This window comes from Notolepis coatsorum (assembly GCF_963971535.1).
Source record: "Notolepis coatsorum genome assembly, chromosome: 17".
Lineage (NCBI taxonomy): Eukaryota > Metazoa > Chordata > Actinopteri > Aulopiformes > Paralepididae > Notolepis > Notolepis coatsorum.
Window position 1 is genome coordinate 47,068,082 of NC_140181.1, and position 25,386 is coordinate 47,093,467.

The 25,386-nt window shown below is 46.0% G+C and overlaps 1 protein-coding gene across 1 annotated transcript in view; it reads left to right on the top strand.

The window, feature by feature from the left end:
- tmem240a (transmembrane protein 240a) overlaps positions 1–25,386 on the top strand; it is a gene marked incomplete at both ends in the record, with an annotated part of 59,353 nt that overhangs the window by 16,732 nt on the left and 17,235 nt on the right. The window lies entirely within an intron of this gene.

Sequence of the window (25,386 nt, forward strand, 5' to 3'; positions counted from 1 at the left end):
GACATCATCAGTGGGCATGTCATATTCTAGGCTGTGAAGACGAGTAACACAGGGAAAGTAGCGAGTCAGCTTGCGAGCGCACACACAAAAGAATACACGCACACACATGCTGTATATGTTTGAAATGAATCGTTCCAGCAAAGTAGGCTTCTATTATTCGAATGACTTGTTTTAATGGGTATCATAGTAGTCCTACTGTAGAACATGACATATTAGCATGACATCTGATTTATTAATGCCAATACTGGACGACAAGCGCAATTGACACAATTGAAAAGTGTAAATGATGGATTAGTCAGTAGCAGTTCATCACAGCCCGTTTAGCGCAACTGGTTAGTGTGCTGCCTGTGGAGCATATGGTCTCAGGTTCAAATCTTGGTTATTTTTTTTTGCTTTTTGTAACGTTAATTAATGTATCCACTCTGGTTGATAAGATAAGATATTCCTTTATTGATCCTCTTGGGGAAATTCAGGCATCATAGCAGCATGGGGGATGGGGGGGGGGGGGGGGGGGTACAGGTAGTAAAAACTACACAAGCAGTGTAAACAAATAAATCAATATAATTTACTATCTAACTAACTGAAATATACAGTATTCACATAAGGTGCAGTATGCATAAGGTAGTGTTATTGTCCTTTTTGGGACACCAGAGTGGATAAATGAATTAACGTTATAAAAAAAAAAGTAACCAAGATTTGAACCTGGGACCACAGCCAGGGTACTAACCAGTTGAGCTAAACGGGCCATCATGAATTGCTACTGACTAATCCATCATTTACACTTTTCAAGTGCCAATTGCGGTTGTCGTCCAGCATTGGCATTAATAAATCAGATGTCATGCTAATATGTCATGTTCTACAGTAGGACTTACTACTATGATACCCATTAAAACAAGTCATTCGAATAATAGAAGCCTACTTTGCTGGAACGATTCATTTAAAATGTGTGCGTGTGTGCTTTTGTGTGTGCGCTCGCGCGTTGAGGCTCGCTAAGTCTTTCTCCACGCATTATTTTTACCTCCGTCCGAGTAACGCCCCCGTTGATGACGGAGACGGTGGAATGTTGGTTCTGCTTAAATGGGTGTAAACGCGGGCTGGTTCGCCAGAGAGCACCAAGGTTCAGAGGGTTCAGAACGGAGCTGGAGCTTGAACCGGAGCCCGGGTGGTGTAAAAGGGCTATTAGAGGAACACTCCAACATTTTGGGAAATACACTTGTTTGCCAGCTAGTAGCCCCAGAGAGAGGTCCAGACACATGCTAGCCTAGCTTAGCACAATGACTGGAAACAGTAGGGAGTAGCTAACCTAGCTTCATCAAATGTGAAGAAATGCAACTTCCAACAACTTCAAAACTGACACACAGAGATTAAATTGATCTTCTTCTCGCCTGACTCTGGGGAAGATGGCAAATAAGTGTATTTCCCTTGTTGTTGGAGATGAATACGGATGGCTAGCCTAGCTGTTGGCCACAAACACCTAGGCTAGTGGTCCGTATCCACTTCTATTTATTTGTGCTAAGCTAGGCTAGCTTGCAGCCAGATAGCTTTCTACTGAAAGCACAGAGAAGAAATTTGTATCTCACTCTGGAGAAGACGGTTCCCATAATGTCGGCGTGTTTCTTTAAGTGGCCAGGAAATGTGGTGAATGCATGCATGCATATATCCTTGACCAGGCCCAAACACAGAAATAACTGTGCCCCTGAATGGGCCCTCCCCAAACCTGCTTAATGCATATCAATGCACTCGCATGCTCTCTCTCTCTCCTACCTACCTACATACAAACTGAAAGAGACTCACTCAGTGTCAGAGGCTACACAGGCGTACACAACCGTGAAGAATGTATGATGTTAAGCACAATGTCAACTATCAAAACAAAAACAAATCAAACATGTCATGTTTTTGTGAACGTCACTATTTTGGTTCAAAATTTTATAATTTTATATTGAGGATGAACATGCATCTATTGCTGGCCTCCATGGGTCCCCTAGCACCTCTCTTACACCCTTATGGGTGGCCTTGTACACTACTTACTTGTGGATGTGTTATGAATTAACTATCTGTGGAGATGAATCATCATATTTATCTCCTATGTAATAAAAGTAACATACCGTAATTCCTCTAATAGTAACCCCGGCTTGTATTTGTTTCAACTGTAGCGGGTACCAGGCTTGTATTAGGAGGAGGCCTGTATAAGAGGGAGGCCTATATTTAAAATTTTCAAACGGATCATAATGAATAAATCAACATTTTGTGTCAGTTTGAACCCAGTAAAATGTACTGGGTTCATTTATTGAAACCAAGCACTGTATGAAATAGTAAACAGTGCAATTACAGGTGGTCACTGGTCATTTCAACGTTTTCAAAGTGAAATCAAGTAACTAGCTCAGTATGCAGCTCAGTATATTAGTAACCCGACTTGTATTAGGAGGCCGGCTTATAATTGCTTAGCTCAAGAGCGCACCCGGCCATTAATAGAGACCCGGCTTGTATTTGAGACCCGGTTACTATTAGAGGAATTACGGTACTCAGTCAAAGAGCGAAAGGGTAGCTGTTTGTTTTTCCGATTTCTGATTTTCTTTTTGCTAGTGGTCTGTCTGTGGGCGGGACGCAACCTCAGGTCGACAGGAAATTATTCTGCTAATTGGTTTATTCACGGAAACAGGGATAATCAAGCACAGGGTATCAAATTGAGACTGAATACAGACACTAGCCCGGTTACTCCGTGCATGTAAACATAGTCAGACAGTGAGTTTGTTGAAGTTTCGGGAGAGATGCCCAATAAACATGAGACGGTGATTTCTGCATCAATAACTATTGAGATGTGGAGGTGGAACTCCGCTTTGACCATATGCTGTATTTCTTTATCCATCTCTGCAATAATAGAAAACAGCTGTCATGCAAACAGGGATGCCCCCCGGACCCCGGTTTTAAACGGGAACCGGTACTATATTAGAAAATACCGGAGTATTTATAAGCTCCGACGTCCTCGGTACTGCTATCGATACTCTAGAGAAATTATTATTATTATTATTATTATTATTATTATTATTATTATTATTATTATTATTATTATTATTATTATTATTATTATTATTATTATTTAAAAGTTGCAAACGATCTATCCTCTCTCTGTCTCTGCACGAGAAGCGAGCCACAGCGAGTCATTATTACACACACTCCTCGCGAGTCGCTCGCTAGTAGTGCTACATACGGGTACTCCTTAATGAAAGTTCTCCGTGCTGAAGCGCACTGCACACAGACACAGACAGCTCTGAGTCTGCATGCACCGTGACTCGTGATGGCGGATAGAGCGAAGCGTTCTAAAGAAAGTATGGATATACAACGCACGTTGCCACAAGTGCAACAAAACATTTGCCAGTAAGGGTGGCAATACGAGCAATTTATCAAAACATCTGTTGGCAAAACATGATATTAGTGTGCAGAAATGCGCGTATTCGACTGCCTTGCGCGCAGTGTTCCATCTGCATCCACGTCCACTGCCGCCGGTAAGCCAAGATACGGAGTTTCCTAGGCTAATAACGAATTATTACAAATAGGCTAATAAACAAAATAATTGTTTAGCTACAAATACTACAATCTAAACTTTTTATAGATCGTCAAGCTGAGGCGTCAGCCACCAATGTGTCCCAGGCCAGTGAGCCCAGGGCCACCACACATCTTCCCTCTACCTCCCTCCACCACCCAAAGTCCTTTCACCCTAGCAGCTAGAGGAAGGATGACAGAGGATAGGGTGAACGAGTGTCACAGTTCTGTTAGCCTTTTGCATTTGTTGTTTATTATAAAAAGTCTATAATTCAGAGTCAGACACATTTAAAACATTGTTGCTGCTGTTGCTGAAGAAATTATATTCATTTATTATATTTATTTATAAAGTTATATAAAAGAACATTGCTGCTGCTGTTGCTGAAGAAATTATATTTATTTATAATACTTATTTATAAAGTTGTATTTATAAATAATAAAGCAATGTTGATTCTGTTCTTAATTAATTGTCTTTTTTTCTTGCAAAAAAAGAACCAAAAAGAACCGATAAGAGTATCGATAAAGTACCGAACCGTTAAGCAGTATCGATAAGAGTAGTAGTATCGATAAAATCCTAACGATACCCATCCCTATGCAAACTGCAGTGTATACTATTTTTAGTTGCGGTTACAGACGTAACTACACACTGTCATTACCAAGGCATCCGAACGGCAGATGCTAGCATTTGTATTCAAAGGCGGTGCTGCACAGCCAGGTTACAATGTGGTTGCGAGAGGCCTAATGAGGTACCAATGGACGGCAATATGAGATACACAGACATCTCTGTTCAAAGGAGGGACAAGTTCAATCATCCAAATTAGGCAGATGTGTTTCCAACTTTCCATTATTTGGAATGAGTTGAAAGTTTCAGGGGGTGTCTTTATTATGAGAATAGAGGCCATGTGCGACCATCCAGCAGTGGTGGTGTGCTCGTGTCCTTTTATGTCATGACATTTAATTTTTTTGTGTCTTTGAACAATAATTTCGTATTCAGAAAGGACAGGAGGACTAAGTGCTCAAAAAGTCCAGTGTGTACAAGGCACTATGAATCTAGGACACAAAAAAATTATTAAATAGAAAAGGGAGCCTGTAGACTAGAGTAACTTCAGTCACTCGTACAGAGCAGGAATAGGGCATATCGTAATAGACGCTGACTGATCTCGACCACACAAGGTCTTCCTCTGGGCCTGGCTGGAGTCTGTGGTCGAAACTGGTCAGCATCCTTTACTTCGATATGCCCTAATTATTAATAAAGGCTTATTCAATTTATTTTCCTGCTCTGTGTGAGTGTGCCTGAAGTCTGCCTCTACACAGGCTCCCTTTTCTATTTCATAGTCATTTATTATTGTTTTTTTGTATATCTGACTTGGCTTGTTTTGTTATTTTGTGCGGTATACTATTAAATCAGGTTTGCCCTGATAAAGCGTGGCTTTTCTATAATTAAAGAAATGTGTATGGACCTAAGTGTTCAGAAACCTTTAATCCTGTTATATATTCATACTGGCCAATCGCGTCTCGCTCTGCCATTATGAGATGTCATCTCCATGCACCTATTGTGCACGTGAAAAAGTTGCACATGCACGTCCACGCCCTTCTTCGTCTTTTTCCAGCGTGAGATTGTTCATATGCATTTCAACCAGTGGAAATTATTATGAAGCGAAAGGAGAAATTAAACAAGGTTGGACTTTCGCCGGTGGTTCGCCAGCCCCCGGACCCTCTTCGGCGCGTCCAGACGGAACGTCTGCCCTTTTCTGGTCTGTCCTCGATTCTGGCAGTGAACCGAGGGACTTCGCGCAGCGTTTTAGTACTAGCGTTTTCACTACTGCTCGTTGTCCCGTGAGACGACCGGGCGGTGTGATGGCGCGGGGGGCTGTGTATTTGGATGAATGTGACACGTTGTTAAATGTTTTTCCATTTATCATGGCGCTCGCAGCTACTACTAATTCTGTTGCTTTTCAGGACGCTGCTCCCACGTGTCCCGCCGGGGCTGTTTTCAGTTTCCCACTGTTTAACCATTACATTGCTGTAGGTCAAACGGTATCTGAGGCTTGACTACCCTATGCATTTAGGAACTATGAATTGAAAATGGGGACCCTGATGTAAACAAGACAAACGTCTTTCTCTGGTCTGCATCCCCTTAGCAGTTGTGTGTATTGGGCCGTCGTAAGTGTGCCCATTCTGCAATCTGTTAATAAAGTTTTCATTCATTCATCCCTTACACGGGTGGACGGTCTGACGACGGGGCTCAGGACAGGTGGAGGTTATTGCATGACTACTAGTGAGGCAGTGCTTCACTAGTAAATAGAATTGGTCAGCAGCCGCCACTGGTGTGCCGTGCTTAGAGAAGCGGGTGGCATCGGTCCTTTGTCCTGACATGGTAGAGCGGTATCCCGCCAGGTAGCCGACGCCAAGGGGCGAGTCGGCCCGGCAGGTGGCTGAGTGGGCTGTTGAAGCTTATACCGCCGTAGTACAGAATTTAGCAGCAACTCAATTGGCTGTTTCTCTCGAAAATGGTGTCGGGTGATGGGGTCTTAGGACTAGCCGACGTCAAAACCATTGCGCGAGGTTTTGAGGTTATTCAGCTTTTTGACCCAGCCGCAGGCAATAACCGCAGGGAGGGCTAGGATGCTGTCAACTCTTGTTCACAGACATCTTTGGTTGGAGCAATCTCCCCTGGAGGAGGAGAGGAGAGTTCTCCTCCTCAGGGCTCCCCTTTCCGTGGATGGACTTTTTGGTCTGTCCACGGAGGCGTGGGTGGTATTTGACCGGGGCCCCACGCCGCCCCACACCGCGCAGCCAGAGGTGAGAGCACGGTCTCGCCAGCGGCTGCGGCGAGACCCCCGACTGGTGGCCATGTGTCCCCCGCCTGGGATAACCTGGACACAAAGAGAACAGGTTTCACGGTGCCGACAGCCTCGGCGGCCGAGGGATCGGCTGTATTAGATGCCGTTGCCATTTAGCTGTGTCTAGCACGCTCTCCGTTCACTCCCCCCCGCTACACTACGGGATTCAGGGCTCTGTTGTGTCCCCTCTGGCTGCGTTCTTCTAGTGAAGCGCAAGCGGCCCCACATATCACTTCTCATGGAGACAGGGGCTGACACCCAGCTGCTAGCTAGGCCTAGGTCTGTCTATGAGAATGCTGTACTGTCAGGAGGCTCCCGCACCACACGTCCTGCGTCTGTGTTTGGTGAGCCTGGTGTTGTATCTGACGATGGAGCAGGGTTCCCTGTATCGAAAATAATTTGTCAGAGGGGGAACTCTAGGCCCAGGAGGTCGCAGCGTGGGTTCCCCCAGCCCCGCCCTCGCCAGGTTGGGTATTACGTTAGTGCCTCCCCCGTCCGGACTTCCGATCCCGCGGTGGTCAGTCAGGCACGCGTAATTTGGGTGGTAGTAATATCACTACAGGGCTACGGTGTGTAGGGACTCACCCTATCGGGCAGCGTGGGGACCACACACCATGCATGTCCAGCCGCAGAGCAGGCTGTCCCCAGCAAGCTAAGCCGTGAAGATGCTCAGCGGGGGAACTACCTCAGACCGCCCCTTTTTGTCGGGGTCCCCCTTGGGTGCGATTGCCTCGTTGGTAGAGTCAGGGTGCGATATCACGACTCCGCGAGACACCTTGCTCGCGCGTTTGGCGAAACCAGGGTTTGCAATGCACAGCAGGAGGGACCGGGCCACCTGTCTACGATTCTTAGGATTTGGGATGTTTACCACGTATGGCTACAGTAGTGCCATATGTCGGTGTGGATGGAGAAAACGCTGAGGGCGGGGCTTGTGTTACAGTTTGCACACCCCCACCCTTCGTTTTTGGGTTTGGTACAGACTCTATTGTCAGAGTCCGCGGCAGTGACAGCCCTGGCCGAAGAGATTCGTTCTCTGGTGGCGAAGCAGGCCATCGTCGTGGTCCCATGGGAGGATGCGATGAGTGGCGTTTACTCCCGATATTCTCTGGTGCCCGAGAAATCCGGGGGGGTGTCAGACCCATACTGGACCTGTCCCATGGAAGGTTCAGAATGTTGACCGTCAAACACCTGTTAAGCGCTGTCAGAGTGGGAGACTGGTTCACCTCCATAGACTTGAAGGATGCATATTTTCACATCCCGATCTTCCCTCCTCACAGGAAATACCTACGCTTCCTATTTCAGGGCATAGCGTACGAGTACCAGAGGCTGCCGTTCGGCTACTCTCTGGCTCCTCGCATCTTCACCAAGTGCGTGGAGACCGCGCTGGGGCCTCTGCGTCGTCAGGTTATACGAATTTTATTCTACCCTAGACAACGTTCTGGTCCTCAGCCGGTCAGAGGAGATCGCCAGGTCTCATACCAGGCAGGTGGTGGAATTCCTCATCAGCCTGGGTTTCAGCCCAGTCAACAGGTGGAGTACTTGGGCTTAATTCTAAGCTCAAGGTCTATGTGGGCATCCCTCTCAGAGTGGCAGCGAGAGGATATTCTCGGCGTGCTCGGGAGGTTCCGTCCTGGCAGGGCGGTTACGGCGCTGTCCGTGATGCGCCTGCTTGGTATGATGGCATCTGCTCAAGCTGTGGTCCCTCTTGGACTCCTCTTCATGAGGAGGATACAGAGGTGGGTTTTTCAGTATGAAAATAGACCCTGTGAGAGTCAAGTGGAAGCAGCTGAAGGTTCCCATGTCAGTACTGGGGGACCTCGCCCACTGGGGGGGCCTGGGGCCCTCACCAGCGGGGTCCCCATGGGCAGCAGGCTGTCACACGTCACGGTCTTCACCGACGCCTCCCTCACGGGATGGGGGGGGACGTGTCGGACCGACGCAGTAGGGGGCAGCTGGCAAGGACCATGCTGCCCGGTCTGCACTACATATCAATGTGTTGGAATTGAAGGCAGTGCTTCTAGTCCTCAGACAGCTCAGCCATCATGCGATGGGTGAGCATGTTCTGATCAGGATGGACAGCACGACGTCGGCGTCGTATATCAACAGACAGGGAGGAGTACGCTCCCCCCGTCTCCACCGGGCGGCGGCCGATTCGATCCGTGGCCGCCCGGGATTCTGTACGCGTTCCCCCCCATACACCTGATAGCTCAGCTGTTGGAGCGGGTACGTCAGGAGCGCAGGACTTTGATCCTGGTCGCGCCGGACCGGGGCGCAGCTGTGTGGTTCCCGGCCCTGATTCAGCTCTTGGTGGCCCCGCCGTGGCCTGTTCCGTGGTCACAACGGGGCCCTCTCTCAGGCACGTGGAACACTGTTTCTGCCTCCTGTTCTGGGGCAACCTCTAATGGCGCTGCTACGTCCGGCTGCCTATCTGTTCACTCTGACGAGACTGTGCTTACTTTTGTTAATATTTATAGTTTTAAGAGTTTTGTTTGTACCAGCTGTTTATTGCATTTAATGTGTATGACCGTGTATGACCGACTCATCGACATTGGATTAAGAAAAACTTACCATCTGGATTGCTCTCTGGATCGGCTAGCTGAAGAACAACAATGGCCTGCTGAGATCCTAGGCGGCGGCCCAGGCAACAACAAAGGACGCAGGGGGCGAGGAAGAAGAGCCGGCGTTCGAAACAGACTGCGATCCAGGTGACACAGAACGCCATTGCCCAGCATATTGTTGGCCAATGTGCAATCAATTGAAAATAAACTGGACGACATCAGAGCACGGATTCACTTCCAAAGAGACGTTAGAGACTGTGATGTTCTCTGCTTCACCGAGACGTGGCTGACGCCGGACGTTCCAGACCACGCCATCCAACCGGCCGACCACTTCTTCATCCACCGAAAGGACCGCACGGAGGAAGATTCCGGTAAAAAACGGGGAGGTGGGATAGCTTTCATGTTGAACAACAACTGGTGTGATCCAGGCAACGTGAAGGAGCTTTCAAACCACTGCTCCCCAAACCTGGAGTATATATCCATCAAGTGCCTGCCTTTCTTTCTCCCGAGAGAGTTAACATCGGCCATTCTGATCGGAGTGTATATTCAACCACACGCTAACACAGGCAACGCGCTCTCCAAGCTCCACGACAAGGTAAATAAACTCCAAGCAGCTAACGTTGACGCTGCTATTGTGGTTGTGGGTGATTTTAATAGCGCTAATCTGAGGAAAGTGTTGCCAAACTTCTACCAGCATGTGACTTGTACTACCAGAGGCGGGAATATTTTAGACCACTGCTACTCGCAATTTAAGAATGGATATAAGTCTCAAGCTGCTAGTGGTTTCGGCAAGTCGGGCTTGTGGCAGGCAACATGAATGACCACAAGGTGGCGAGATACAACGTAAGGAGGTCAGTAATTGAGGCAAAACGGCGCTACAGGGATAAAATTGAACTTCAGTATGAACAGGCTGACTCTAGAGGTATGTGGCAGGGCCTCAGAACGATGACAGATTACAAAGGCACCTCCCTCAAGCTGAACAGTGATATCCATCTGGCAAATGATCTCAATACCTTCTATGCGAGGTTTGAGGCTGTGAATAACAACACCAGCCTATAGGGCGGCTACGTGGCGTAGTGGGCAAGGCGCTCGCCACAAATGAGGGAGACGCTGGGCTTGCCTGTTCGAGCCCAGTGCTCCACATTGCTTTCAGTTTAGCTGGTCATTCATACTAATACACATTGGCCGTATTAGGGGGTGGGAAACTGATGGGTGGGGATCGGGCGTTGTGGACAGCGACTCCTACAGGTCGGTTGGTGCGCCTGCGCAGTAGAATCAGGAAGTGTCGGGGGCAGCGTGAGCCTCCCACGCGTTACTCCTCGCCACCAGTGTAACGAAGTAACTTTTTGCCGTAACTAGTACTCTAACGCATTACTTTTTAAATTCAGTAACGCTGTTACCGTTACTAAATGGTTTGTTAGTTCGTTACTGCGTTCTTTTTATGTAGATTCATAGCGAGCGTCCTCCTGACTCCTGTTTGAAATCGCCTGCGTTTGTTTTGTTTAATAATAGAGAGCGTCTGGTTTCCGCATTTCTGATTGGCCACTGACTGACGTTCTCTGACGTTCTCTGACCAGAGAGCGTCAGTCAGTGGCCACTGGCCAATCAGAAATGCGGAAACCAGAAATGCGGCTACGGAAAAGTAATAGACGCTCTCTATAGTAAACAAAAGTCAGGAGGACGCTCGCTATGAATCTACATAAAAAGAACGCAGTAACGAACTAACAAACCATTTAGCAACTACTTGGAGAGATAATTAATATACAACATGGAAACGAGATAAAGAACATGTTTGAGGGGCTGCTGGAGTCAGCTGGACTAACGTTACATCTCGACCGGACCACCGCAGACTTTGGTGAGTGCAATGTGTTCACTGAAACTCAAGTTGATCAACGGATTTTGACTGTACGAAATCTGCCAGGGAATCTCATAATACTAATCAAACAATATAAATATAGTCCTTTCATGCACAATTGATATCCTAACTATTCTAACGTTGCAATGCTTTGATTGATATCTTAAACAACGTTGCAAGATGGTTATAATGAAACGCTCCGGCGACATCAAGGCTGTTCCTTCAACCGGCGCACTTCTTATTATATCGACTCGGGACAACATTTGTTTGTGTCAGATTTGTGTTTGTATCTAGACCACATTGATTAGCAGAGTTCAGTGATGTGAATGGAAACTGTCAAGTTGATCAACCGATTTTGAGTATCTGGGGCATGGGACTCGGGAGCAATTTTTTTTTATTTTTTTTTAATAACTAAATAGTTACTTTTCACAGTAACTCATTACTTTTGGGTGTAAGTAACTAGTAAAGTAACAAAGTTACTTTGAAATGAAGTAACTAGTAAAGTAACTGAGTTACTATTTTTCAGTAACTAGCACAACACTGCTCGCCACTGAGAGATCGAGCTGCACAGGTGAAAAGATGCGACTGCTGTTACCTCAAGTACCGGAGGGGACTTGTGCTATGTATGACTTAGTCCACATTGCAGCCGGCTTGTGGGAGGCAAGAAACAGCGTTCGTGACAGGGGAGGGTTGAATTGGATGATATGAAATTGGGATGGGAGAAAATATAGAAAATGGGAGAAAAAATGGATAAAAAAAAAGGAATCAAATAGTCTGCCATGGCTACATGCGTGGCGCTAACGTTATGCGCAACTGTAGGAAAAACCTGGCATCGATAAGGGCCTTTTCTCACTCACCCTATTCGTTTCTATTTTGTTCCGTTCTGCCCGTTCCGAGATCTGATGCGAACTCCCCCCCCCCCCCCCTCTCCCCCCTCTAGTTTGTGTACACACTTCAGTCTGGGTGCGCTCTGGGTTTTGTTTACGGTTTGCGTTTTGAGCTTGTAAGCTTGCCGTAGTCGATGATGTCACGCTCGAAATGTAAACACAGGAAGTGTTAACACGGAGACTGGAGAATGGATGTTGATATAAAGAAACAAATAACTAATAAATATGAAGTTATATTTGAACCTCTGTTGTCAAGCCTTGTCAATATAACCCACCCCCCTTTTCTCACGAATGGAACTCTGTTGTAGAGTCCGCTTTTGATCGTTTTGCAGGGTTAACAATAACGCTAAGCTAACGGCTACCGCTAGTTAGCTTTATAACCTTTTACTAGTAACATTGCTCGCATCGATTATATTGAATGTCATTGATCTACTGGTCGACCGAAAATGTAAACGGGAATGTCTTAACACGACTGCGGACTCTGGATGTTGATATAAAATGAACAAATTGCCAATAAATATGAAGTTATATTTGAACCTCTGTTGTCAAGCCTTGTCAATATAACCCACCCCATTTTATCACGAATGGATGGTGTTGTAGAGTCCGCTTTTGAGCGTTTTGAGCGATCTACTGGTCGACCACGGCCGACTGGTTGGGCACCACTGGTCTAATAGAAATAAATGCATTCGAACAAGAAAGTATAGTATACAGCAATGGTTAACGGCTAACGCTAGTTAACTAGCCTGTTCAGAAGCTAACATTATCCCATCGCTTGTGGCAATTATATTGCATGTCATTGATCTACTGGTCGACCACGGCCGACTGGTTGGGCACCACTGGTCTAATAGAAATAAATGCATTCGAACAATGTATAGACATAGCAATGGCAAACAAAATGTATGACGTTATGTCAGCACCAGGCGCCACGCCCGTGAAAAGGTACAAGCTCGCAAAGCCACACCCCCCGTTCTCCCGGGGCCGAACCCGAGACCACCTCTGCCAGCTGATCCCGTTCAGCGGGGGGTGAAACGAATCAGCGCCGTTTCGCACCCCAAAAGGGGTGAGTGAGAACACTCCCCCCGTGCTCCGGGACGGTGATTCGATACAAAAGGCTGAGTGTGAAAGCCCCCTAGGAGGAATCGATAGTCACAGAGGCATGCGATTCCAGGAATCGGACAATTAGGAATCGATTCCCAACTGGGACCGGTTTTCGATTCCCATCCCTACTGTACAGCCACCCTCTCGTGAGACGTTTCCTGCTTGGCGCACGGCGTCTCAAGCCTGTGTAACGTGCTCTGTCTTTGAGTCGGGACCTCCAACTGTTCCTGGAAAGGCTGTTGGGGGGCCCCGTTTGAGCCTCTTGAGCAGGCGCCATTGGATCGTCTGTCTTTAAGACTGCGTTCCTTTTGGCCATCACCTCCACTAAACGCGTGGGTGAGCTGTGTGCTCTCTCGTGCGGTCAGAGTGCATGTCTATTCGGGCCGATAGCAGTGCGACTCTGAGGCCTAATCCGGCCTTCGTGCCAAAGAATATCCGGAGCTCTTATCGCTCCAGCGATATTGTGCTTCAGGCGTTTCACCCTCCTCCTCACACTAGTGAGTTGGAGGCGAGCCTTCACCTGTTGTGTCCTGTCCGTGCGCTGAAAGTTTACCTTAGTCGCACGCAGGATCTCAGGGCTACCGATCAACTGTTGTTTCTTACGGTGGCTCTCACGTGGGTAAGGCGCTGTCCAAGCAACGCCTGTCACATTGGTTGTGCGAGGGCATTGCCCTCTGCTACACTTTGGCTGGACAGGTTCCCCCCGCAGGCGTCAGGGCACACTCCACTCGTGGAGTGGCGGCCTCCGCTGCCCTGTTTGGGGGGGCCTCGGTGGAGGACATCTGCGCTGCGGCCTCCTGGTCCTCCCCGGGCCGTTTTATTAGGTTTTACCTCATGGACATGACTGGGGGCTCTGTCTCCCAGGCGGTCCTGAGGTCCGGGACCTCTCCTGCATCCCGCCATCAGGTGGGCTAGCAGGTGTGTGTGGGTGTGGACCGCGGAATGCTATGTCACACGTGGTCCCGCTTGCACTGTGCGTTCTAGGGTGACTGGTTTCCTTTTTCGCACATTGGTTGTAGTTGACTGTCTCCCCCCCTTCGTTAAGACGGGCGGGTGGACAGGACTCCCCTCCTCCCTGGCAGGGGCTTATTGGCCCTCAGGAGGTGCATTTGACGTGGCCACGCGTCCGCTCTGCCCCTTTTGATCTCATAATGGCAGAGCGAGACGCGATTGGCCAGTATGAATATATAACGAAGGTTATCCTATAACCCTAGTTATACTGGCTGAGCGTCTCGCTCTTCAGCGCCCTGAGGACCCTTCGATGTTTTTCACGCATGGAATTCAGACTTGGAAGGGCGTGGACGTGACCACTTCCTGTGTCTTGTAGGCACACACAGGAGTAGGCGTGGTCACGTGCAAGTGACGTGCATGTGCAACTTTTTCACGTGCACAATAGGTGCATGGAGATGACATCTCCAGGGCTGTACGCTAAGCTTTTTCACTAGGGGCACACTTGCCCCTAAATTAGAAATTTAGGGGCAAAAAATATGTTTTAGGGGCAAATTTTTAAATAACAATTTTACCATTATAGTGCAAAAAAATATGTTCCTCCTGCCTCATTACTGTGGTCCTTTTATTTAACATTTAAGTGCTTTTGTTGTCAGGTTTGTATCTTTTATAATGAACCAACTAGGGCTGGGCGATATGGCCTAAATATGATATCACGATATTTTCTGACCTTTCGGCGATACACGATACACATCACGATGTTTTTCTTTTTTACCCCAAACAATTCATTATGAGGCTTACCAAGACAGTATGAGTTTGCAAGCTAACATTAAAGACAAAATAAAATACCCATGCATTTAGCATTTTTATATTATATATTAGATTTAGATTATTGGATTATTAGATTATATATTGCATATATTTAGCAATGAGATATTATATGATTTAGATATGAAATATGATGAATTGAAAATGGGGGACCCTGATGTAAACAAGACAAAAGTCTTTCGCTGGTCTGCATCCCCTTAACAATTGTATGTATTGAGCTGTACTGTACCCATTCTGCAATATGTTAATAAAGTTTTAAATCAATCAATCAATCAATCAATAGCATTTTAGCATTTTTATGAAACTACTGTATATTTGTATGTCTCTAAATGTTTTGATGAATTGAAAATGGAGGACCCTTATGTAAAAAAGCCGAAAGTCTTTCTCTGGTCTTCATCCTCCTGTACTGTATTGTACCCATTATGCAACCTTTTAATAAAGTTCTCATTCATTCATTCTGACGGAAAACAAAATAATTTTGATTGACAGTAGAGTCTGCCAATTACGTCACAACGCTTGCACCCGCCCTGCTGTTCTTAGCACCAATCGGCAAGCGCATTAGTTTTTGACTTCCTGAATGCCCTGTGTGTGTTGACAACAACAGAGCTACATTAGCTCCCCGCGGCCCACGAGTAGGAGACCAGTGCTCTGCAGGATGACTAAATGAGGCATAATGATTTTACCTCAACGAATGTTATAATAAAAGCCTTTCCATACATCTGTCTGATTGAAAACGTTATTAACAGACCGCGGAATGGGCATATCTCAGCACGGGCTGAGATATGAACGAGTAACGTGTGGACCAGATTGACGCGACACAAGGTTTACACAACAGCCCCCACCCCTTGTTTTATTGTATTTGTACCTGTACACTGTACTACCTGCTGTCAGCTGTTTATCTCTCTATGTGAGCTTGATTAGCTCACGTTAGCTAGCGTTAGCTCCGCGGCTAACCCTGAACTAAATCAATGACTAGGTTCTAACGCATTTCGAGTAGTTTTCACTGCACATAGAAGCAGCCAAACAGCGGGAGAATTTCGGGAGCATATGGCCAAAACCCAGTTAGGAACCATCGATTCCCATCCCTACTACTAACTTTACTTTTCTTCATAGCTAAGTCTATCAGAGTGAGTGCTCAGTTGATTTTCCCCGCTGATCATACCTGAGTGCTCAGCGTCATCACACGCCTTGGATCATTTAGGAGTGAAATGCGAATGAAAGGCTTGAAATCCCTACTCGCAAGCCCGCCCCCAAATATTATTTACCAATCGCAACGGCCAATTAAAGGGGCAATTTGCGATGAGATCATCGCAGCGTACAGCCCTGATCTCATAATGGCAGAGTGAGACGCTCAGCCAGTATTCATATAACTAGGGTTATAGGATAACCTTCGTTCTCCAGTCTTCTGGCACCTTAGCACATGTATTAGTTGCAAGTGCAGTAACCTTCTCAAATATATATAACGTAAGGTTTTTGCCTGTAACAGTGTCTCAGAATTTACATATATAAACGGTCCACAATGTCATTCCCTTTAATGCTGTATTCTTCTAAGACTTGTGTCATTGTTGATTGAATTAACCCACTGCTATTACTGACAAATTGCACATATTGAAATTGACATAAAGAAATCCATTTGACAAGCATCTTTTTGGAAGATACATTTAAAATTTTTCATTTGAGCCTATTTCAAAGCTTGCCATATAAACCGCGGGGGTCAGTGGAGTGAGTGACCCCCACCCCTTCCGTTCCCTGGCCTATATCCGGATATTCTCGCCTTAGCCACATCATCTTTCCACTGCTTACTGTGACCTCTAGCAATGTTGCAGCCAAGAAAATACCAACTGTGAGATGATTCACTGCTGTTTGCCAAGGCAACATACAACCAAGTATTAACCCTTTTAGGAGTAGGTTTTCTTTTTAGAATGTGTTCTCAGAATTCTATTTTCAAATTCAGACCACTCTGTAGCTTTCAATGGCGGATGTTAACACTGCCAGGGTTAGGGGTTCCATTCCCTGTGTAAGTCAATGGGTAGAGGTATGGCATTAACACTGCTAGAGTTATGGATTCCATTTCCTGTGTAGCGCAATGGATAGAGCATTGTACTAACACTGCCCAGGCTATGGGTTGTTCCATACCTTGTGTAGCGTAGAGCATGGTACTAACACTTCCATGGTTAGGGGTACCATTCTCCCTGGAGCCACCCATACTAAAATTAAATACTGTACTTATGGTACTGTAAGTCGCTTTGGATAAAAGCATCCATCCAATGGTATACGTTATGTTAGAAATGGTGGTATACTGATATTATCCAGCCTTGTGTGCTTGTGGAATCATTAGCAATGAGTTAAGGAGGAGCATATGCAGCTATGACAGGGAGTTGATCAAAGTCTGTGGCTGCAGTGATAATGGTCTGATACCAGGCTAAAACAGGGTATCGGTATCAAATAATTTCCCCAATACTAAAACCTGATACCAAGAAGCAAGAGCCATGTACAGTAACAGCAATGTCAGAAATCAAAGTAACACAACCTGATTTTCTGCATTTGGGGCACACAGAATCATGTCAGATCTCTGTAATGGAGGAAACATGTATTACATCTCGATAATTTTTTTTCTGCATTTTACAGCTTTATTGTGGTTAGGACAGACAGAGAGGAAACATAGATGAATAGATGGGGAGGACATGCAGCATACGTCCTGGGCCGGATTCAAACCCAGGACGCTGCGATTACACTGAGAGCGCAGCTATGTGGTGCACCACCGCGGCGCCCCGATCTCGATAATCTTTTACGGATGACCCCAAACTTAGGGCTGTATCAATGCAGTTCAGTAAAAGTAATAGATAGGATTGGTTCTGACTCTGGATCAGTATAGGCAATGAAAAAGTGGTATCAGTGCCTCTACAGCAAAGTCCATCTCAGTCTTGCGCTTCAAGATGCAGTCTCAGCACTGGTACAGCACCGTCAAAACAGGCCTATATTCTGGAGTTGGCCTAGATCTTTAGCTGTGAAAGTAATGCTAAAGTCGCTGCTCTGACCTGGATATTCTGTCTGCCAAGGAGAAGCTCTATAGATGTGCTTTGATGGAGAAGCTCTATAAAGATGTGCTCTGATGGAGACGCTCTATAAAGATGTGCTCTGATGGAGACGCTCTATGAAGATGTGCTCTGATGGAGACGCTCTATGAAGATGTGCTCTGATGGAGAAGCTCTATAAAGATGTGCTCTGATGGAGAAGCTCTATAAAGATGTGCTCTGATGGAGAAGCTCTATAAAGATGTGCTCTGATGGAGACGCTCTATAAAGATGTGCTCTGATGGAGAAGCTCTATAAAGATGTGCTCTGATGGTGATGCTCTATAAAGATGTGCGCTGATGGAGAATCTCTATAAAGATGTGCTCTGATGGAGAAGCTCTATAAAGATGTGCTCTGATGGAGACGCTCTATAAAGATGTACTCTGATGGAGAAGCTCTATAAAGATGTGCTCTGGAGGACAGTGAAGGTATGTTATCCCATGAGTTTCAAGGCAAATAATGGCATTTAAAAATAAATAAATCATAATTTTGGAGAAACTTCCAAAAATGTTGGCTTTTAGGCTGGTAAATGCCATGTGCTCATTCCTGTATTACCAGCCGGGCATACCGGGCAAATGCATCAGGGGCCCCAGAGAGGCACAGAATTCTTGTGTATATTAATTGCCTTATTTCACTCATTTCAATTGAAATATGTGCCCAATGTAAGCATGCTTTTAACTGAAGGGGCCCCAGCATACTGTTTAAAATACAGGAATCTGACAAAATACATTTAGTCAGATATTCTTTACAAAAAAGCCTTAGACATGAGTATTACAGTATTACAAAAAAAGGGGGGAAAGTGTGCCCTAGTCTGTCCTCTGAAAAACAGGAGGGCCCATAGTACTTTCTCGCCTAGGGGCCCCCTAATCTGGCATAATCTGGCCATGTATGTGCTAATCATTTATTCAATCTTTTAGGCAAACATAAACAAGAGTTGGAGTGCTTGATTTGCATGTTGTTGGCAGGTACGTCTTTGCATATAGGCAGCATCACATAACACCAAGCGTAGTAAATAGTACCCATGTCAAGTTTGTCATCATAGTATGTCTCACAAGCCCACGTTACGGTGGAACCACACCCCCTGACCTTAACCCTCAGTGAAGATAAAGAAAAGGTCCCACAGAACCTTAAAGCCTTGTTTGAAATATGGTATGAGAGTAAACAACGATTTTATTAGCTGACTCTGGTTCCAAGTGAGCCGGGCAGCTAAATCAGCTAATGGGTATGCATCGATTACACTATTGGCAAGTAATTCAATACCAATTATTATTATTATTTTTTTATTATCTTTTCCCCCCTTCTTTTTCCATTTTTCTCCCCTCCCAATGTTAGTCGTTATGCCAATTCCCAATCCCCTTCCTGGTCGTTGCGCACTCTACCCCCTACCGTCGGTCTGGGAGGGCGGAGACTATCACATGCTTCCTCCGACACATGTGTACCCAGCCCACCACTTCGTTTCGCCTGGCAGCGCGGACTCTCACTGGGAGAGTGTAACGTGTGGAAGGTCACACTACCTCCCTCCAGATCCTTCCCTCGCTGTGCAGGCGCCCCGACCGAACTGTAGGAGTCGCTGTTTACAACGACCCGGGCCCATCCACCGGCTTCCCTCCTGCTGACTGCCAATCGAGCCAGTATGACGGCCGGCCAAGCCGGAGGCAACGCTGACAGCCGGATTCGATACCAGTGTCTCTTGCATTGGTAAAGAGCGCCACCCAGCCGCCCTCAATACCAATTTATTAAAAGAAAACCCTGAATGATCCCTTTATTAGGGAAGAAATTTGAAGAAACCTCAGGAGGGCAAAGCCCCCCAACAAGGATAGCCAGGCATGCAATGGGTGCTGATGTAGGCATGATAGGGATGATAGCACCAACTGTGGGAGGTCCATTTCTCAGCTACCTTCCACTTCGGCGGGTGTAAGCATTCATATTTGGAGGTCGATTCTTGTTCTAACAAGGACACACAGAGTCATAGATGCAAAGCATTCTCGCATAGATTGAACTACACAAAGTGCCATTAGGGGCAGAATGGCTAAGTGTAAGTGAATGACTGATTGATTGAATGAGTGAGTTTGTGACATTGCCGGTTATAGAGGTGCTTCGCATCTAAACATACCTTAGGCTTGTAAAATGCTTAGAGTGTCCGTTTACTAACCACTGTCACTGGTTAGCTTACCCTGCTTATTTAGGGTGCAACGATCTCAATGCAGATTCGCAAATAAAATTAAAAAAGTCATTGAATACAGTGTATTGAAATGTAAAACTCTATAGATGATTCTCTCCTTCTCTAAAAGGTTCTGAGCCAAACGCTGTATATATATATATATATATATATATATATATATATATATATATATATATATATATATATATAATAAGAGCTCTGTAGTATGATTAGATTTTAACAAATTGAATTGTGACCTCAAAATGGAAATTTGTATAGAATCTGAAAATGTGTGTGTCGTTAAGCCCCCCTACTGCATATTGGTATGGACCAGTCTAGCTTTCAAGTAAAGCAATGTCGTTTCCCCAGCATGCTGTATCAGCGCACACTGCAAGAAGATCCAAACCATCCATATTCATTATACCTTGTTACAGAACGGGGCTGCAAGGCTTCTTCTTTTGTGCTGTTGAGTCCTTGTGCGTTGGGAGGGAATGCCCCACCGCTGGCCATGGTGCGTCGGCTGTGACGTTGTCGCTGGGTCAGAATCATTCAGTCTCCCTGAGATGAGGAGTGAAGGTGATGGTGACGGAGTAGGGAGGATGGAGGATGGAGGGGCGGGGTGGAGATGTTGTCACATCCCTACCCCCAACTACACACTAGCTTTCTCCTCCAGAGCTATAAATAGGATTAGAGAGAGCAGCTGGAATGGGGGGCGAGGGAGACACACACACACACACACACAGCATTGAGGAGAACATTGATTCCTGTAGCTTTTTTTTTTGCTTTCCATTCAGTTATTGAATCTACTCCTGGCCATTTCCTTATAGTCTCTCTCTCTCTCTCTCTCTCTCTCTCTCTCTCTCTCTCTCTCTCTCTCTCTCCTCAAATTTCGACAATTAGTATCTGATTAATTGTTCCAGGTACCAGTATATATTTTTTTTATAAATATAAGTATATGACATTTCTCACCCCCTACCCCGCTCTTTTATTGAGCATCCTCAATAGAAAACCTTCTCAATTATACCTTTGAACCATTTTCTGCATTGCATTATCATCTCACCTGTCTCGTTCTCTCATTTCCTTTTATTCAAATGAGAGGAACCTGTCTCATTCTCTCGTTTCCTTGTATTTAAAAGAAAGGAACCTGTCTCATTCTCTTGTTTCCTTTTATTCAAATGAGAGGAACCTGTCTCATTCTCTCCCTTCCTTTGGATACCCTTCAGAATAGTCCTTGTGGATTGCATACCCATTCACAGCTATAAATAACTCACTTGTTCCCTCCCCCTGCTCTGCTCTGCTCTGCTCTCCCCTCCCCTCCCCTCCCCTCCCCTCCCCTCCCCTCCCCTCCCCTCCCCTCCCCTCCCTTCCCATCCCATCCCATCCCATCACCCGGACCACACACACACAGACACAAACCCTTTAACCCAACCTCTAGCAGGGGCCATTTGCTTGTGGGTGTGCAGTCTGGGGTTCTCCCTCTCCATCTCTCCCCCCACTCCCAGTCCCAGTGGGCCTCGCCTTGCTTCACAATCTTTGAGTTTAGTCCGACAAGCACAAATCCCTGCTCTGCCATTCCTACACTGCCAGCTCCTTACATTATGTTTGAGAGAGAGAGAGAGAGAGAGAGAGAGAGAGAGAGAGAGAGAGAGAGAGAGAGAGAGAGAGAGAGAGAGAGAGAGAGAGAGAGAGAGAGAGAGAGAGAGAGAGAGAGAGAGAGAGAGAGAGAGACTTTTATGCAACAGAGAGATTCAGATACAATTTACAATTTAAGGCTTTGCTCCCCTTCCCGTAATTCACTCACAGCTTGGGCTGTCGTTGTGGTAGGGGAGAACGGGGGACGTTGTCACACTTTTTACTCTAGTGTGAATTGCTCATCATCAAAACATCTTTAGTCATTCCTACATTCAATTGAAGCTTAAGATGTCAAAGACACTGACACATTGTGACAACCAACCCCATCATGAGGATGGTTGTCACACACTATGGGGTTGGTTGTCACTGTGTGTTTTAATGGGAAAAAATCTTAAAAAGAAGACAAGAAGGCAGAACTAAATTTGAAAGTTTAATTGCATTGACAAGTTGACAAATACATAACTGAATGCATCTTAACATGAACATAAACAGGAACACATCTTTAGGCCATCCTATATAAAAAAAAATAAGAACACTCATTCACTTGTTACAGTGATGCCAAATGTAGGGTCTGGGCACTCCATGTGACAACCAACCCCAAAGAAAATGTGACGACCAACCCCAACTGGAATGTCTTGATAGCATCAAGGCTAACAGCCATCTAACAACTAGTTAGCTAGCTAACAACAATCTAAACTATAGCTATCCCTTCACACTTTTTAAGGGTAATAATTGTTTCATTATAAACCAATTGTGTAAAAGCCTAGAAGAAAAATACCGAGGAGCGGAATATTTACAAATGGACATGAAAAACACAAAAAGTCCTCTCACCTCAAGTTCAGCTGTTTCACTCCAACGATGACAATGTAGGTGAACTCTGACCCCAATTCTGGACATTTAAATACCAAAATATGGGAGACAGGACCCTCTGGTGGTGAAATATAATGAATGTGACAACTTACCCGTGTGACAACGTCCCCCGTTCTCCCCTACAGACATGATCATAATCAGGTTTTTTTGTTTGCACCCGAGTCTCCCGAACACGTAAAACCATCCAGGCGGAGATGTTGGACAGATAGGGATGGAAGGAGAGGAAGAGTTGAGTATCATCGGCATAGCAATGATACGAAAAGGCATGAGACGTGATAATGTTACCCAGAGATTTGGTGTAGAGTGAGAAGAGGAGGGGTCCAAGGACCGAGCTCTGGGGGACACCCGTCCGAAGGGGCTGACGGGGTCCCTTGCCATGATACTTGCAGGCTTCTCTGCGAAGGGACAGAGCTTGTCAAAGGAGGTTGAGAGAGCTGAGAGGAGGGTGGAGGTTGCCGTGTCTGGGGGGAGAGCAGAAAAGGTGTCACTCAAAAGTAGAGTGATTAGGATGTTGGAGGAAAGGGTGGAGGGAGATAGGGAGTGCAGTTTGCGTCTGACTGAGACGGTTTAGGTTGGGGTGGATGGTTTGGGGTTAAGCATGAGAGTTAGTAAGAAGGATATGAAAAAGTGGTCAGATACATGTTTATGTTTATTTAGGATCCCCATTAGCTTTTGCACTTGACAAAAGCTATTCTTTCTGGGGTCCGGCACACACAACGATACAACAATATTCAATACATTACACCATTATCAACATCAACATCAATTACATCATCAATTACATCATTATCAATATCAGTTAGGATGATATTGTACAAGATATTTATTAGTAAAAAGTATTAAAATAAAATAATTAAAATAAAATAAATAGTGCTTCCTGAGCAGCACTCACTGCCATCAACATAAATACATCTAACAGTCAATTGGTTTTCACCGCTATGCCATAAGGGCTCAGTGCATGCTCGTTCTGTATCACACTAGCTCACGCTCAGCGTTTCATGCATATATCTCGCTTCAGCATATATACACTGAATAATTTCACAAATGTACCTTTAAATGCCAGCATTCATCTGGCCACACCCCCATCCGCTTACCTATATAAGCAGGGATGGTGCCACACACTCATCTCCTTCTCAAATTTCATCACAAGCAACGTGTTGCTCATATGCCCACTTGACGTGGAGAAAAATATTGACTGGAAAAGCAATGTTTACGAGGAAGGAAGAACAAGGAGATACGTTGACATCATATCTTTATTTTCTCTCTCACTATTTTCGAGAAAGTACGGCGATGTTGTCTTCGTCACTGGAGTGTCTGGAAGATGGTGATCATTCTAAAACCCTCCACCGGTTTTCGTATTGGGAGCACGCCGCTGCATGCTTCTCAACTGCAGTTCCTTGCTGTGTTGGTTGGGGTGAAACCTTTCAGGCCACAGCTGAACTGTAGGACGCGCCGCTGTTGTGAGAAGCGGTGGGTTTCAGGTTGGGTGAGTACTGTTGCTGGCAGGCTTCACTTGTCTGTTAGTGCTATGGGGGCTAATTGACAATGTTTATGAAAACCGGCCCCAGGCTAGGGTCCTTTGTTCAGCCTCCTAGGCGACAGAAGACCTTGGTCTGAAGACCATTATAGTTTTAACTAGTGGGCCGCGACCATTAACACTGGTGATCCCTGTGTTTTCTGGACGAGTGGGTATCTCTCTGTCACCGTGTAGCCCCTTCTTTCATATCCAAATGAGAGTATTCCTTCACGAGGAGATATGTGCATAGATGTTCGATAGCGGAAGATCTATGTTCAAGTCAGCTACACAGGCCAGTTTGGTATTGTGCTGGCTCCGTCGGGTGTTGGTAAAATCACCGTTGTAAAGCTGTGTTGACATCTTGTTTCTCTTTTCTCTTAAAAAGTGAGGAGGGTTTCAGAACGGCGGCCTGTCTGGGTGAGTGTTATATCATTGTGTACAAGTTCAGGTGATAGCTGCTTAGCTTACGGTTAGCCAGTCAGCTGTTAGCTGCGGCATTAGCCTGCTGGGATCACTGCGTGGCCTACAGAGGTTGGGCCTACTGTTAGCCAGTCAGCTTTTAGCTGCGGCGCTAGCCTGTTGTGATCGCTAGGAAACGTTAGCTTGCTGCTATCGGCCAAGGCCCAGCGCGGGGTAGCTCCGGCTACTCGCGCGCCGCCGCAAGCTCCCCTCTGGTCGCGTGCGCCGTTCGCTCGGCGTCTCGCGAGCAGGGGCAGTAGCGACCGACGGTTGGAGCGGCCGTTAGCTTAATGCTACTCTGTTGAACGTGCTTTGATTATAACATGTTTTACACTCTTGACTACGACGTCATCTTTGACAGGGGATGTTCGTCGACCCTGCCCTGAGCCAGGACGGCAAGGATTGCGTCAACAACCGTAGCGACGGGTGGAGCGGCGACGCTGCCCAGATCGAACAACACAGGATGGCTGTGTTTTCTACGGTGTCTTGAGACTGCACTTCGCTGATCTACGCTCCGGGTAGGACAAAGGTTTGGCCAGACCTTATACGCGTCTTCTGGCTTTACCTTCTACATGTTTTGTAAATAACGCTGTTTTCCAAAAACGTGTGTTGCTGCAATACATTTGGGATACGACGCGAGTTTTGTGTGAACTGTCTTGTCACTGGTAATTAGCTTCTCCGGGCAAATCGGGTTGTTGTTACAGATGTGAAAATGATCTGGTTGTTGTGTGAGAAACATCATGTGTGTTTATATGTACCGTGTACTCACAACTAAGGTAACTAACCTATGAAGCTATGCTTAGTGACAAATGAGTGAAAGAATATTCTTTTCTCAGCCTGTGATGACAATGAACAGTGTGTTCACATATTAACAGGTTTCCTGTTTTAACTGGCCTTATTAAGGGTAAAGTAGGAGGATTGTGTTTTCCCCCGGTTCCCTGGGGACTTTTTCATCCTCCTATCAGACATGTTGTTGCACTACATTGTGTCTTTGTGTGGTAGGGATGCGATGTAACCCTTAGCTTGATTGCTGAGGTTGTGTTATGACTGCTGGAGAAACTTTATTTTCCTAAAAGAAAAGATTGTTTGGTCGCTGTCGTGTGTGCTTAGCAAGGCC